Source organism: Mesoplodon bidens, assembly GCF_964165515.1.
Source record: "Mesoplodon bidens genome assembly, chromosome: 19".
NCBI lineage: Eukaryota > Metazoa > Chordata > Mammalia > Artiodactyla > Ziphiidae > Mesoplodon > Mesoplodon bidens.
In genome coordinates, this window is record NC_138179.1 from 32,029,576 (window position 1) to 32,045,133 (window position 15,558).

Genomic DNA, 15,558 nt, shown 5'->3' on the forward strand with positions numbered 1-15,558 from the left:
CCATGAGTCTCTACAGTAGGGGAAAATTTTTGCCTAAAAGCTTTCCTACAGAAACAGTTGGCCAGGATCAGGCCACACGCCCATACTCCAGCCTTAAGTCCTAGAGGTGAGTCTTGGCATTTTCAGCTTCTATGGAAGGGGTTTCTGCAGCACGAAGGGTGGGGGGAGGGTACTGTAGGGCTGGGGCATGGGAACAGCTTGGCCTGTTGGAGAAGCCACAGGCCATCCACAGTGGGAGCATGGGAACACTGTTGGTGACACGTGTGGAAGAACGTGAGGAGAAGGTTAGGATCTACTACTTTAGCTTAGAAAGTGTTATTATAGCTGGGTCCGAGGTTGACCTGGGTCCTAGGTAAGTTTTGATAAGGTTTAGTCAACAGCAAGAATGAGATCCAGCTGTTTTGCTGGATGAAAACTTGATACGAATTTAGAATCCATTATCCTAAATTCCTTAAAACTTAAGCCATAAACTCAGTGAGTTAAGGGTTGGACTTTTTGTGATACATTTTAATATCTTCACCAGACTTTTAATTAAAAGGTAATCTGATATACAATAGCCAAGATATGGAAGCAACCTAGGTGTCCATCAACAGGTGAATGGATGAAGACGTGGCACATATATACTATGGAATACTACTCAGCCATAAAAAAGAATGAAATTTTGCCATTTGCAACAGCATGGATGGACTTGGAGGGCATTATGCTGAGTGAAGTAAGTCAGAGAAAGACTTATTTCTGTATGATATACTGTATGATATCACTTATATGTGGAATCTAAAACATACAACAAACTAGTGAATATAACAAAAAAGAAACAGACTCACAGATATAGAGAACAAACTAGTGGTTACCAGTGGGGAGAAGGAAGTGGGGAGCGGGCAAGGGAGGACCAGGGGACTAAGAGGTACAAACTACTATGTATAAAATAAATAAGCTACCAGGATATATTGTACAGCACAGGGAATACAGCCAATATTTTATAGAATAACTATAAATGAAATATAACACTTAAAATTGTAAATCACTATGTTGTACACCTGAAACTTATATAACATTGTACTATACCTCAATTGAAAAAAAAAAAAAGGTAATCTGATTAATGCAGGAGGAGCAGGAAAGGATTATGGGAAGGGTGGGTAAGGCATTTTGTGATTATGGCAGGAGTATCAGGCTTTTTACCTGGAAAGCCTGGGCTGGCCAGCGGTTACTTGCATCTTGGGCTTGGGATGCACCTTCCCTAGGCAAAGGGCAGAGGTGCGGGTGACCCCTAAAGACAGTTCTTCCTCTGTGCTCTTTGCTAATTGGGACTGGACTCCAAAAAAGTGCCCAAACAAACCCAAGCCAGATGGATCACAATGTTGCTTGTCCTTTGTATTATCATTTCCCATCAATGATTTTTTTTTCAAATAGTCAATCAAACGTTTATCGATACTCTTCTAAATACTGGACACTGGTTAATTGACCCTTGACACAAAAATAGACTTGAGCGTCATAAGCTCAAGAAATACCCAAGTGGAAAATTTTCATGGCCTTAAGAAGTTGGTTTTTAGATATAGTGTCCCATGATTTCCTTTAGTCAAAATGACCCTGTATCTAAATATCTCTGTTAGAATGTACTTTGCTTGATTTTACAAAAGCCCTCAAAAGGGCAATCATGGGCTCTCATGATGGGAATTCTGATTTTGAAAATAATGACCCGGACATGGGAATGTCAGCGTGTTGATGGTGGGTGTATGTTCTAGAAGCAACGCAGTAAAGTCCGTCCGGTAAATTTGGTAATCTGGCCTAGTGCAGAAAACAAAATCAAGGCTGAAAATAATATAGATTTGTTGTTGTTACTGATGTTGTTTTGTAATTGAAGTTCTATTTATTAGAGATTTACTATTTAGGTCAGACATTTGCTGATTCAGTTTTTAAAGAATTTGCAGACATTGCTTCCTCGGGCGCCCCCAGCCTGCGGGTGTAGAGCACAGAGGCCTGAATAATAATTGTAGTTATAATAAGGCTGAGAGCACTGAACTTTTACCCTGCCCCCATCCCCAAGGCACCAGGCCTGGGGGCAGGGAGAAATGTGCTTGCAGTTTGGGCCTGCCAGCACTGTCAGCTGAGGTAGGATGCTTTGTCATGCAACGCAGGGCAAGGAAAATGTGCATGTTCACGAAGCACAGGGCTTAACGGATTAGTTTATGGGACCAGTCAAATCTGTGTTAATAGAAGGAATGCAAATTTCCTATGTATTCCAGACAGGAGAGGGTTTTGGATGAAAATTAATCCTGGTCAAGGCAAGAGATGTTTGATTTTAAATATGCTAAGAGAAACCAGCTGCAGCTCCAAATGGAACATCCCCCCATCTTTGAAATCAGAGCTCACTCCTCCCATCTCCCTGCAGCCCCCTGGCTGCTCTGCAGAAGCATCAGTAATCTGATAGAGATGAAAGGGCATCAACATCCTTTTGACACCAGCGGCTTGTGAAATTTGCAAGACACAGAGAAGGAGAAAGAGGGGAATTGAGGCTTGATCCTTTCAGTAAAGAAGGGTGATGGATGGGGGAGAGGGTCGGGGAAGAGTCTTGGAAGGGGAGGGGGTTTACGGGCAAGGGCTGCCTGAAGAGAGAGAAGGGAGAGATTTGAAAAAAAAATCTCTTTCTACTACAACACAGAACATTCTAGATGTTGTTTCTAAATTCAAAAGAAAAATGATTGAACTATATTCAGGATTCTAATAGATTTAGTATACTTTACATGTAGCAAATGGCGAGGTGTTTGTGGCTAGGGTTTGCAGATGTATGGAAGGAGTGATGACCCGAATGTTTCTTGGATGTAATGTATTCTCCAGCAGGTATCAGAAATAGTTGGTTCAATACAAATCCAAGAAGCTCCCTAAGAGAAATGGCAAAGGGAACTTTGCACGATGAGTGGCTGAACCTGCCTACATGGATGATTTAGGCTTCTCCAAAAGGCCTGCTTCTCTTGGGTGTGGATGCTGGACACTGGTTACTCTTAATTTCTTCTTCAAAGGTGAAAAATGGATGTAACATTGGCAATAAGAGAGCCCATCCTTACCTCCGAGAGAAGCGTAGTGGCAACTCTGAGACAGATGAGGTCAGGGTAGTTGGCTCTGGTTTCTACACAGGCAGAGTGGGAGAATCTGTCCAACCTTCTCTCCCTGGCAAATCTGGCCTTGGATTCCAGCCCAGGCCAGGAACTCCGTCAGGGCTGGGCTTGAGGGAGAGCATGCTTGGTCGGCAGTTATGAGGCAATGGAACAAAAGTGAAATTGGGTCCCAAGCAAGGGTGGGTCAGACCTGGGTTCTGGGTCATAGTGTAAAGTGGAAACTGGTGTTGAGTCTTGGGAAAGGGCAAACAAGGAAACAAGTTTGGACTTGAAACATCACGTTTAAAACCAGGATTTGAAGGGGTAGGTTGGCAGCCCTGAATTGGCAAGAAGATGAGGCTGGGAGGATGAGCTCAGAAAGATCCCAGAAGAAAACCTACACAGGCAAGAACATTTATGGAGTGGAACGGATAGAACTGTTGAGAACCAGCATAAGGACTATGGAAACTAGGACCTGCTCTGGCCCGTGGAAAACAAGAATGGCTGCCAAAAAGAAAGGGCAAGGCTTCCCTGGTGACGCAGTGGTTGAGAGTCCGCCTGCCAATGCAGGGGACAGGGGTTCGTGCCCCGGTCCTGGAAGATCCCACGTGCCGCGGAGCGGCTGGGCCCGTGAGCCATGGCCGCTGAGCCTGCGCATCCGGAGCCTGTGCTCCGCAACGGGAGAGGCCACAACAGTGAGAGGCTCGCGTACGCCAAAAAAAAAAAAAAGGTAAATCCTCTGGGCTACTTCCCCTGGGAAAAGGGAGGGCAAAGTCTAGTAGCATTCAGGAAGCCCTCCTCTCCTCCACTCCCCACCACGCCCTGGCCCTTTCAGCCCATACGGTGTCTCTAGTTGTCTTTGTGGAGCCCGTAACTGGACAGGTTTCCCTGGTGTGTGCTCACTCTTGGGTAGGTGTTCTTTGTGCTAACCACCCATAAGGAGGGGCTGCTGATGCCTGCGGGGGATCCTGGACCAGGAGGGGCTCTCTGCCTGCTCTGCAGACCTTGAGGCTTCACACACACACACACACACACACACACACACAGAGGGAACTGGAGATCTGTATATTCTGCGTATCTGTATCTCACTGGTTCTGTTTCTCCGGAGAACCCTGACTAACACCTTCTCTCACTCTCCCTTCATTCTCACTGCTTATCCTCTTTGACCCCTTTTCCCTCCAGTGTCCCTCCCCTGCTCCTTCTTCTTCCCTATCATTCTTTCCTACAGAAATAATCATGTTGCAGTCCTTTTTATATCTCCTTTCAACTGTGCCTCTGAGTCTTCCATAGTGTAGAAGAAAAAGCTCCACATGTGAGTAAAGGCACTTGCATTTTAATCCTGGCTCTTTCATTTATTAGCTATGTTGACCTGGACATGTGTCATCGCCATTGTAGTTAAGCTGAGTGGAAACCTTACTGCCCCAGGACCTGTGTCAACCCTGGAAATGTTCTAAGCCAGCTGTTTCCTCAGCTTCCTGAAAACAGAGTGTGTCTTACACTATGACAGTAGCCTCGACCTCCAAGTATGCATGAGGCACATAGTAGGTGTTCAATATATGTGTGCCTTGTGTCAGGAGCACAATGTTATAAGCACCAACTTTGAGACCAGCTGTGCCATGAACCCACCTCTGAGACACAGAAATGGTGCTTTACGGAGAATGCCTGGAATTTCTAAAAGCCTGGAAAATCACCCAATGTGTCTCTAAATCCAACTACAAATTTACCTAGGCTCCCAGTCACAATGCCATCCTTGGTTTCTTTCATGTTTGTTACCCTCCTGGTTTTAATGTCTCTCTTGTATCCTGCCTTCCTAGATCCTGACCTTTGGCTCCTGATATATCTCTCATTTCACTCCTGGCTTTGGCTTTGGCCCATCTATCTCTTTGGCCTGAAGTCCCAGCTCCAAATTCTGCCTTGGAGTCCACAGCTGATTTCCCCCCATTCCTAGGCCCTTGCTGGATCGTGAAAAACTGCATCATCAGGAACAGTGCACGGGACCCCACTGTACATTGTACATGTATATTGGTGACTCAGTCTTTACCAGTCTGTGAATACAGGTAGAGCCTCATTTAAATGAATGCCCAAATCTTAGTTGCTTTGAGGTCTCACTGTTTCAATCTTTTATAGTAGCCTCTCCTATTTTTACAAAATCACTTAGGAAATACCAGTGTACTTAGACATACTCACAAACTAGTGCTGGTCACTGGTTGCCACTATGGCTACTTGAACTTGGACCTAATGATCCAGATCCTAACAGTTGTACACATGCTGCTCCATGGGCAATACTTAGATTCCACTGCTATGACCACCACTAGATGCTGGTGGAACGGGAGACCCACCATGCACAATGCCAATAAAACTGGAACATCCCTGGTGCTCTAAAAAATCAGAAATCCCTTTTGCTACCTTGGGAAGCAGAAGGCTGCTTCTCTTCTTGCAAGAAGCAAGCTTACTATATGAGAGGTCTGCAGGACAGGCCCGAGTATGAGTAGTTACATCATACCTGGAAATAATCACTTTTCCCTAATTCTCAGACCCTTTCACTGCATCTAGCTTTCAGAATCATTGTAAAATTCAGGTGCCAAGACAAGTCAATGGGGGAAATATAGTCTTTTCAACAAGTGGTGCTGGGACAACTGAATATCCACGTGTAAAAGAACCAAGTTGAATGCATATCATATACCATACATAAAAATCAACTCAAAATGGAAAAGAAACATAAATGTGAGAGCTAAAATTATAAAACTCTTAGGGACTTCCCTGGTGGTCCAGGGATAAAGTATCTGCCTTACAATGCAGGGGACGTGGGTTCGATCCCTGGTCGGGGAACTAAGATCATGTAGGCTACGGGGCAACTAAGCCTGCGCGCCACAACTACTGAGCTCACCTGCCTCAACTAGAGGCCCCATTCCGCAAACTACAGAGCTCACATGCTCTGGAGCCTGCGCACCACAACTAGAGAAGAGAAAACCCACCGCCACAACTAGAGAGAAGCCCGCGTGCCACAACGAAGAGCCTGCATGCCTCAATGAAGATCCCGCATGCCCCAACTAAGACCCGATGCAGCCAAAAATAAATAAAATAAAATAAAATAAATAAATAATCAATAAATCTTAAAAAAATAAAATTATAAAACTCTTAGAAGAAAACCTAGGAATAAATCTTTATAATCTAGGGTTAGGCAATGATTTCTTAGATATGACACCAAATGCACAAACAATGAAAGGAAGAATTCATAAATTGGACTTTATCAAAACTAAAAACTTTTACACTTCAAATGACATCATCAGGAAAGTGAAAAGATAACTCACAGAACTGGAAAAGCTAGCATATTATATAACTGATAAGGGACTTGTATCCAGAATATATAAAGAAAGAACTCTTAATAAGAAGAAAATAAATACTTCCATTTTAAAAATGGGCAAAGGATTTGAAGAAACATTTCTCAGAAAAGATATACACATGGCCAGTAAGCACATGAAAATATGTTCGACATCATTAGTCATTAGGGAAATGCACATTAAAACCAAAATGAGATACCACTTTATACTTGCTAGGATGGCCAGCATAGAAAAGCCAATAAGTGTTGGTGAGGATATAGGGAAAGTGCTGCTGGAATGTAAAATGGTGCCGTCGCTGTGGAAAAGTTTGGCAGCTTCTCAAAACGTTCCCACATGACCCAACAATTCTCTTAGAGAAACAAAAATAAATGTCCCACAAAGACTTGCACAAAATGTTCATAGCAGCATTGCTCACAGTAGCTAAAAAGTGGAAACAACCCCCTTGCCCCTCAACTGGTGAATGGATAAATAAAATGTGTTATATCCACACAGTATAATACGAAGAATAATAAAAAGGAATGAAGTACTGATACATGCTACAACATGGATGAATCTCAAAACCATTAGGCTGAGTTGAAAGAATCCAGTCATTAAAAGACCACATATTACATGTCTCCATTTATATAAAATGTCCATAAAAGGCACATCTATAGAGACAAAAAGTAGTTTAGTGGTTACCAGAGATAAGGGGAAGGGTGGGGAGTGACTTTAAGTGGGTACGTGGTTTCTTTTTGCAGGGATGAAACGTTCTAAAATTAGACAGCAGTGTTGGTTGTGCAACTCTGTAAAGGTACTGAAGACCATTGAATTGTATACATGGGTGAATTTTATGGTATGTAAATTATATCTCTATAAATTTTTTTAATAAATTTTTTTAAAGAAGTTTGATTAATTCAGGGATATTTGTCTCTGAAACAGATAAAACTTTTTGCAACTTAAAAAAATACATCAGTTACTTCAGGTGCAGTTCCTGGGGCCTATGACCTTTGTGAGAATCTACAAAAAGATTTTTGAGACCCCCAAAAAAATGTATTGGCTTTAAACTGTAAAGACTTATCTGAAATAAATCAAAAGCTGACAAAATATAATAATACGTCAACGAACCAATGAAAGCCAACTCATATGAAACTAATATGCATACACATACATTGATGTAATATGGGATGTGGGTGTATTTCACATGTGACATGAAGGAATGAGACCCCCAGGAGCAGGGTGCTAGGACTATGAGAGTCTTGGGACACGGAAGCTGCTTCACAGAGCCAATTTTTTCTTTCCTTAAAGTGAGGTCTTTCTTAAGGCTTCTGTAGTCCTCCCCTGTAGAAATGCCCCTTTCTGGGCTCCCAAGTTCCTCAGACATAACAATAATAGACAGGGTTCAAGTTTTTGCCTTCCAGAAAGTTTGTTATCCTACATAAAAATCAGTGTATGCAAAGTGGTTTTATAATAGAGCAAATCAAGTGCTCTTATTCCACTCAACAGAGGACCCCAGCTCCACTGTGCAAGGCACCTGGTTCCAAACCACCCTGGAATGGCCCTTACCATGTTGCAGAAAATATATGTCCACGCTTGTGTCCTCCACATTAAAAATAGTGTGCTCAGGCTTCCCTGGTGGTGCAGTGGTTGAGAGTCCGCCTGCCGATGCAGGGAACACGGGTTCGTGCCCCGGTCCGGGAAGATCCCACATGCCGCGGAGTGGCTGGGCCTGTGAGCCATGGCCACTGAGCCTGCACGTCCGGAGCCTGTGTTCTGCAACGGGAGAGGCCACAGCAGTGAGAGGCCCGCGTACCGCAAAAAAAAAAAAAAAAAAAAAAAAAAAATAGCGTGCTCCCTGAAGATTTGGATGTGTCTCACTTACTACTGGACCCCAGGGCCCAGCGCAGTGCCAGGCACATGCTCTGGGCCCAAAAAGAAATTTCTTAATAGGTAAGTTATTTTTATTTATAGTGTTCAGAGTGACAATCACCACGTGCCTGGGTTCTTGCTTTCACGTTCTAAACTTCTACCCTCACATACCAATAAAGTGGCTCAAAAAGTAAATAAATTAAAAACTTTAAAAGTAAATAAATTCCAATCCTCTTTGGGAAAGAATATAAGAGAAAAAGTGTTATCATATCACTATTGGACAACCATTATTGTAATATTTCATTCATGCAAGGATCATCAATGGATGCTAAGGTTAGCGGGTGAAAGTTGAAGGATTAACAGGATATTTACACAGTCTCGAAGTATCTTTCTACAAGAGGGCGATATCATGGTTTATAAGAAATAGGTATTTGGTCATTCAGATGACCAAAATATATATTTCTCATACATTCGGTCTTCACCTACAGTTCCTGGCTCACAGCTCCCCAAACCTTTGGAATTTCCTGAGCTATAAGAGCAACAGGATGATTATTTGGTCTCTTGTTTTCAGTTCCTGAAAATGCTTTGGGGAAGGTGACAAGAGTGGGGCCTGGTTGCCGGGAAAACCAACCATGAAATCAGAGGGTTGGAACTTTTGGTACCATCCCCCATCTCAGTGGAGAGGAGAGGGGCTGGAGGTTGAATGAATAGCCAGTGGCCAATGATTTAATCAATCACACCTGTGTAATGAAGCCTCCATAAAAACCCCAAAGGAGAGGGTTTGGAGAGCGTCCGGGCTGGTGAACACGTGGAGATTTGGTGAGTGGAGTGTTTGGAGAGACCCTTTCCCCATACCTCACCCTATGTATCTCTTCATCTAGCCATTGATTCATATCCTTTTATGATAAATCAGTCATCTGGTGAGTAAACGGGTTTTCCTGAGTCCTGTGAGCCATTCTAGAAAATGAATCAAACCCGAGGAGGGGGTTGTGAGAATCTCTGATTTATAGTCAGTCGGTCAGAAGCACAGGCTTGTGACTGGCATCTGAAGTGGAGGGTGGTCTTGTGGGACTGAGCCCCCTACCTGTGGAATCTGATTCTATCTCCAGGTAGATAGCGTCAGAAATGAGTTGAAAAAAAAAAAAAAAGAAATGAGTTGAATTCTTGGACACCCCACTGGTGTCAGAGAATTGCTTGTTGGTATGGGGAAGCCTACACACACACACACACACACACACACACACACACACACACACACACACACACACACACACACACACACTGGAATTGGGTCTGGGAACCCTTTTTCAAGTTACTTATTAATTTTACAAAGAGAAAATAATAACTCTTCAGAGCAGACACCACCCCAACTGACAGCCAAAGTTAACATCACCAGTAATGGGACAAATTGCCACCTCTTGAAATGCTGCACTGAGAATAACACAGCATTAGTTCTGGAGGATTCTGGTGCAAAATACACAAACTGAATCTAATCATGAGAAAAGCATCAGATGTACCCAAACTGAGGGACATTTTACAAAATAACTGACTCTTCAAAATGTCAAGGCTAGGAAAAACAGGCCAAAACAGAAATGTTTCCAGGGTGAAGAGGACTAGGTAGACACTAAAACAGAATGCAGCCTATAATTTGGGGTTTTCTATTGTCTTTCTTTTGGGGGCATTAAGGACACTATTGGGCCAATTGGCCAAACCTGAAAAGAGTCTATAGTTTAGCTAATAGTATCGTATGAGGGTTAATTTTCTGATTTTGATTATCTTCCTGTGGCTATGTTGTACATAAGCCCTTGTTCAGGAAATACCCACTTAAAGTGTTTACGGGTAAAGGGGCAATGTGTCTGCAACTTACTCTCAAGTGTTTCAGGAAAAACATTTGATATACAAAGAATGATAAAGTGAATGTGGTAAAACATTAACATTTGGGGAATGTGGGTAAAGGTCGTATGGAACTGCATGTACTATTCTTGCAATTTGCTGGGAAGTCAGCAATTATGCCAAAAAAAAAAAAAGGTGAGAAATGTTAAAATATCTTTTGTCTCTGGTCATTAAAGCCATTGTTGGATGTCATTTGTTGTGGCACTGAGGGAGTCTGGTAAACATGTGAAAACTCGTCAAAAGGACTCGGAGTCATTAGCATTTCTTACCTTTCTATTTTCTCTCTTGGCAAGGCCCATCCTTTTGCGTGGGTCCAGATAAATTTGATTTCTGAGCAATATGAATTTATAAATTCCATATGTTAGAATGTGCATTTGGATACATATCTTCCAAAATAACAGTGGCTTAAATGGGATAGAAGTTTAGTTTCTCTCTCGAGGAACAGAACTCAGCAGTCTGTCAGCCCAGGGCTGGTCTGGAGGGAGGTTCCTTTATCAATAAAGATCAAGTCTTACTGCTCTGATGTGCTCGGTGTGTGGCCTCATGATCCAAGTTGGTGACTGAGGCTCCAGACAGCACATCTCTATTCTAATCAGTAGGAAATGGGAAGGAACGAAGAAGGGTGTCCCACAGTCCCCACTTAAGGATGTTTTCTGGACATTGCACACAACAGTTTTTTGGTTACATCTCTTTGTTCCAAGGCAACTTCTAGCTGCAAGAGAGGCTGTGCATTGCACTCTGGGCAGTCACGTTCCATCCAAAAATTAAGGAGGAAGAGAATGGTTATTGGGATGTGAAATAAGTCCATGTTTCAAAGCGAGATAAAGGTACTCTATAAGGAAACTCTTGCAACTATGACTCAAGTGACAGTATTGGGGCTGCCTGGTGGCATAAAGGATAGTAGATTTGGGGGTGGCCTAGGACATGTAAGTGGAGGAAAGAGCTGTTTGCAAAGAGGAGAAGAAAGTGGAAACAACCCTATGGATGCTGTGGGAAGTGAGATGAAATAGAGCTAAGACCTCTGCTTAAGTGACTAAGACTCCAGCTGAATAGGGAGAAAGGGAAGATAAGGAAAACCAGAAAACGGAAGAGACTGGGAAGAAAGGACAAGAGGGCCTGAGCAAGGGAGAGATCAGGGGTAACAGGGGGGTAAAGTCCAGCTGTTCTAGCTGCTGGCTCTGGCGTCCCTGGCATTGTGGCCTCTTAACTCACCTGTAAGGAGAGTCCTGGGAAGCACAGCTTCGTCTGGTATAAGGAACCATCAGTCATTTGTAGTGTTGGAGACTCTCCTGACTTCATGAAAAGCCTTTATACAACTAAGCTGGGTGAGCAGACATGGTACCAGGGCCAGAAAAAAAAGTTAGGCTACACTGAGAAGAAATCTTAATTGTGTGCTAGTAGGAGTTTTAATGACTCCTGATACAACCCACGGCTTTGCTGCCGCCTTCAGGGATATCGCGGGGATGGCTGGAGGGCTCAGTGTGGTGGCTAAATACTGGGAAAGCTGCTCACAAGGCTTCTGAGTCAATAGAATTTTTTTTTTAGTCCTCTTGAAAAAAACTGTCTTTCATCCGATAAATACTTCCCTGTGAGGAAAATCATCAGGGATACTTACCTTTCAGCCAAGCCTATGGGGTAAAAAGATGTATTGAGGTAAAATTATGCACTTGAAGTTTCCTAGGTCATAGGCAAGCTTGTTCATCAAGCACTTCATTTAGAGCAAAATGGTTACATTATAGCGTCCTAGAGCTGGAAGGGACCCTTCTCTTTGGGTATAAATATTTCTACAGAAGGCTGCAGAGACTGGAGTTTGCTTTGTTTATGGAAATCTGCTCCACCTCGCTCCTGAGAATTTCATGACGGTGGACCTTCCCTTTGCCAATAACTTCGGAGTCGAAGACTGGTGAATGTTTGCAAGTTTTGTGGAATGTTATGCAAATCTGGACTTGAACCCCTTTGAAGAGCTTCAGCCGAGGTTGAGGGCCTGTGCCTGCTCCCAGGACATCACTTCCCTGAGGCCTCAAACTGTTCTTTAAAAGGACGAGGACGAGGGACACCAAGATACTAATCAGAGCAGTGACAAAGCAGCGGGAAAGTTCTGGCGCCTCAGTCTAGACCCAAGCATTGCAAACTGCTTGGCCTAATAAAAACACACTGAAGGCAACACATTTTTGTTTCGTAACATATGAGAGGGCAGGTTGCCAAGTACTTGGCTATGAATGTGGAATCCATTAAAAAAAAAATCCCTGCACTTTGTCACTGTCCTCATACTGGATTAACCCTATAGCATCAGAAATGACACCAGAGATTTACTCAAGTCATTTTAATGTGAAGCTTTCTCTCTTGGCAGTGACTTTCTGCAAAACTGGCAAAGCAGCTTCCAGGGAGTCCTTTCAGGTATGTACACAGGCCTGTAGGTGGAAAGTGTAAGAAACCTTCCCCAAACCTTTCTACTGAAGAGTTATCTGCTGGGGAGAAAGATTAAAGTTAAACTAAACAGAACAAAAAATGCCTAGGTGTTGTTTGTTTTCCTGAAAGTAAAATTTGACTTATAATTAAAACACACTTTTTTTTTTTTAAAGGAGGACCTTAGGGGCCTTTTTTTTTTTTTTTTTCCCAGCTCATTCTTAGCCCAAACCCTCATGACTCCTTTTTATCTTTGGGGGTGATATTGAAGAGTGGAATCCTTCATCATTAAACTGAAGGAACTTTAAAGACCATTCAATCCAACACCCCCAATTTGATGGGTAGGGAAGTGGAGTAATTAGCCCAGGGTCTCCTGGCAAACCAAAGCCTGGGTCACCCATCTCCAAGTCCCAGCATCTCCCAGTATCCTAACACTTCTGAAGAGTAGGCTCGCCACAAGAGAATTCATCACTGAACTGTGTACTTCTTGCTGTCTCTGCGAATGAAAAGCTCCACTCCAAAACTTCAACTACTAGAAATAAGGGAGTTAGACTTGTAGGCCCTAAATGCCATTGCCAGTTACAATAAGGTCTAGGAAGAAAATGTCCTCAAACATATTATCCTATTTTCCTGTGCCATTTTCCTGTGGAAGAAGTCTTTGTTCAATTGTGAATGCCAAAAATAGGTTACCAAGGTGTTTCTGGTTTGTTTTGTTTGTTTGCTCGTGTGATACCAGTTCTTAAATGCAACATGGGAGGTGAAAGGCAGGAAGAAAAGAAATGGGTATTTTTTAAACTCTCTACTTTAAAACTGAAAGCTTTGAAAGGAGTAAGAACTAGCCTTGCTGCAGACTTTCTCTATCCAAGCCATGGCTGGAGATGCCTGTAACCATCAAACAATCATTCCCATTTTACATATGGGGAAATGACAGCAGAGAGAGGCAGAGGACTTGCCCAGGGTCATCTGATCGCAGGAAACAGCATTTCAGGTGACTTGTTCCAGCATTTGTGCTTCTAGTCACAGATGATGGGACTCTTCTCCAGACCTATTGAGAGGTATGGGTTCTGTCTTCAAGTTGGCTGCTTCCTCTTCGACAGTTCTGTGGCCTTTATTTCCTTCCTGCTCTGCTGATTCAGGACCCCAGGAAGCCTGGCTTCCTGTCAAGATCATTTTGAGGACTGCCAGCAGAAATGCAGACTCAGCAAAGCAGTGCTCACCACGGGAGAGGCTGCAAAAGGTCAGAGAATCAGAGGCAAAGGCAGACCCACAGAAGTGCTTGTGCACGCAAACATGCGCTGAAAATTACCTTCTAGGGGAGACAGGGAAAGGGGGTGGGTACAAGAACTGAAAAGCAAAACAACACGGATGAACCTGGGGGAGATTATGCCGAGAGAAATAAGCCAGACACAGACTGACAAACACTGCATGATCCCACTTACACATGGAACCTAAAAAAGTCAAACTCTTAGAACCAGAGAGTAGAATGGTGGTCGTCAGGGGCCGAGTGGGGAAAATGGGGAGATGTTGGGCAAAGGGCACAAACTTTCAGTTTGTAATAAGTTGACTAAGTTCTAAAGATCTACTGTATGGCACGGTGACTACAGTTAATAATATGGTACGATATACTTGAAACTGGCTAAGAGAGTAGATCTTAATTGTTCTCACTCCCCATCCCTCCCCCAAAAGGTTAAAGTGATGAGTGTATTAATTAACCTGATTGTGGTAATCATTTCACAATGTATATGTATGTTAAGTCATCATGTAGTACACCTTAAGGAACTTGCTTTGTACAACCTAAAAGAAAAAAGCAGGCTTCCCTGGTGGCGCAGTGGTTGAGAGTCTGCCTGCCAATGCAGGAGACACGGGTTCGAGCCTTGGTCCGGGAAGATCCCACATGCCGCAGAGCAACTGGGCCCTTGAGCCACAACTACTGAGCCTGCGCGTCCGGAGCCTGTGCTCCGCAACAGGAGAGGCTGCGACAGTGAGAGGCCCGCACACCGCGATGAAGAGTGGTCCCCGCCCGCCACAACTAGAGAAAGCCCTCGCACAGAAACGAAGACCCAACGCAGCCAAATAAATAAATAAATAAAATAAATTTATAGGAAAAAAAAAAGAAAAAAGCAAGAAACAGCAACTAGATAAGTTTGGGGATGCCAGAAATTCTTTAAAAGTCTATTTATTTCCTTTTAGAAAGAAATATTTCTGCCTTTATTAGGAAGGAGAAAAATATAGTCTTTTGTTTGTTAAATCTATCCACTGAGTTTTAAATTTTTATTTATTTGTTTTTAAATTGGGATGAAATTCACAAAACATAAAATTAACCAAAGTGCACAATTCAGTGGCATTTAGTACACATTCGTGATGTGCAACCCCCAACTCTAGTTCGAAACATTTTCATCACTCCAAAAGAAAACTCCGTACCCATCAAACAGTTGCTGCCTCTTCTCTCCTGCCCCCAACCCCTGGCAACAACAGAAACTTTTACATAGCGGCTTAATGAGTTTGGGGACTTTATCTCTCATGGATGGTGGGGAAGAGTGCATGACAGGACCGTAAAACTAGACTAAGGGGCTGCTTCTTCCATTCTGCCTTCACTGAGGCTGGAAAGGAAAAATCCAATGGTGGTTTTGGTGCAAAGATGCTGCTGCTTCTCCAGGGCAGACTGGTACCATGTGCCCACTCATACTGTCTCTTGCTGCAACCTGCACTTCTTGTCCCCCAGACTATTTCCCCCGACACCAAATAGTCTGGCCAGGGAGCAGTAGTAGGTAAATGTTAGGACCCTCCACAGAGCGTCGAGGCTTAAAAAAAATAAGATAACATGATAAAAAAAAAAAGCCAAAAACTCAAACATATAACATACAGGGTTTGCAAACATTCATCCCAATATTTTGTAACCTTTTCTGTTTTCTTTTGGCCATTTTAATTGTGAAATAGAACACACACAAAAACATATGAAACAGAGATGGACAGCTCATTGT

The 15,558-nt window shown here is 43.1% G+C and overlaps 1 protein-coding gene across 1 annotated transcript in view; it reads left to right on the forward strand.

Annotated features, from left to right (window-relative positions):
* Window positions 1–12,546: 12,546 nt before the first annotated feature.
* The window catches only part of HELZ (helicase with zinc finger), a 179,075-nt gene continuing 176,063 nt past the window's right edge, over window positions 12,547–15,558 (forward strand). Inside the window, exon 1 of the mRNA XM_081219682.1 lies at window positions 12,547–12,568. The gene's annotated coding sequence lies outside the window, so the exon portion shown is untranslated. The remainder of the gene's footprint in view (window positions 12,569–15,558) is intronic.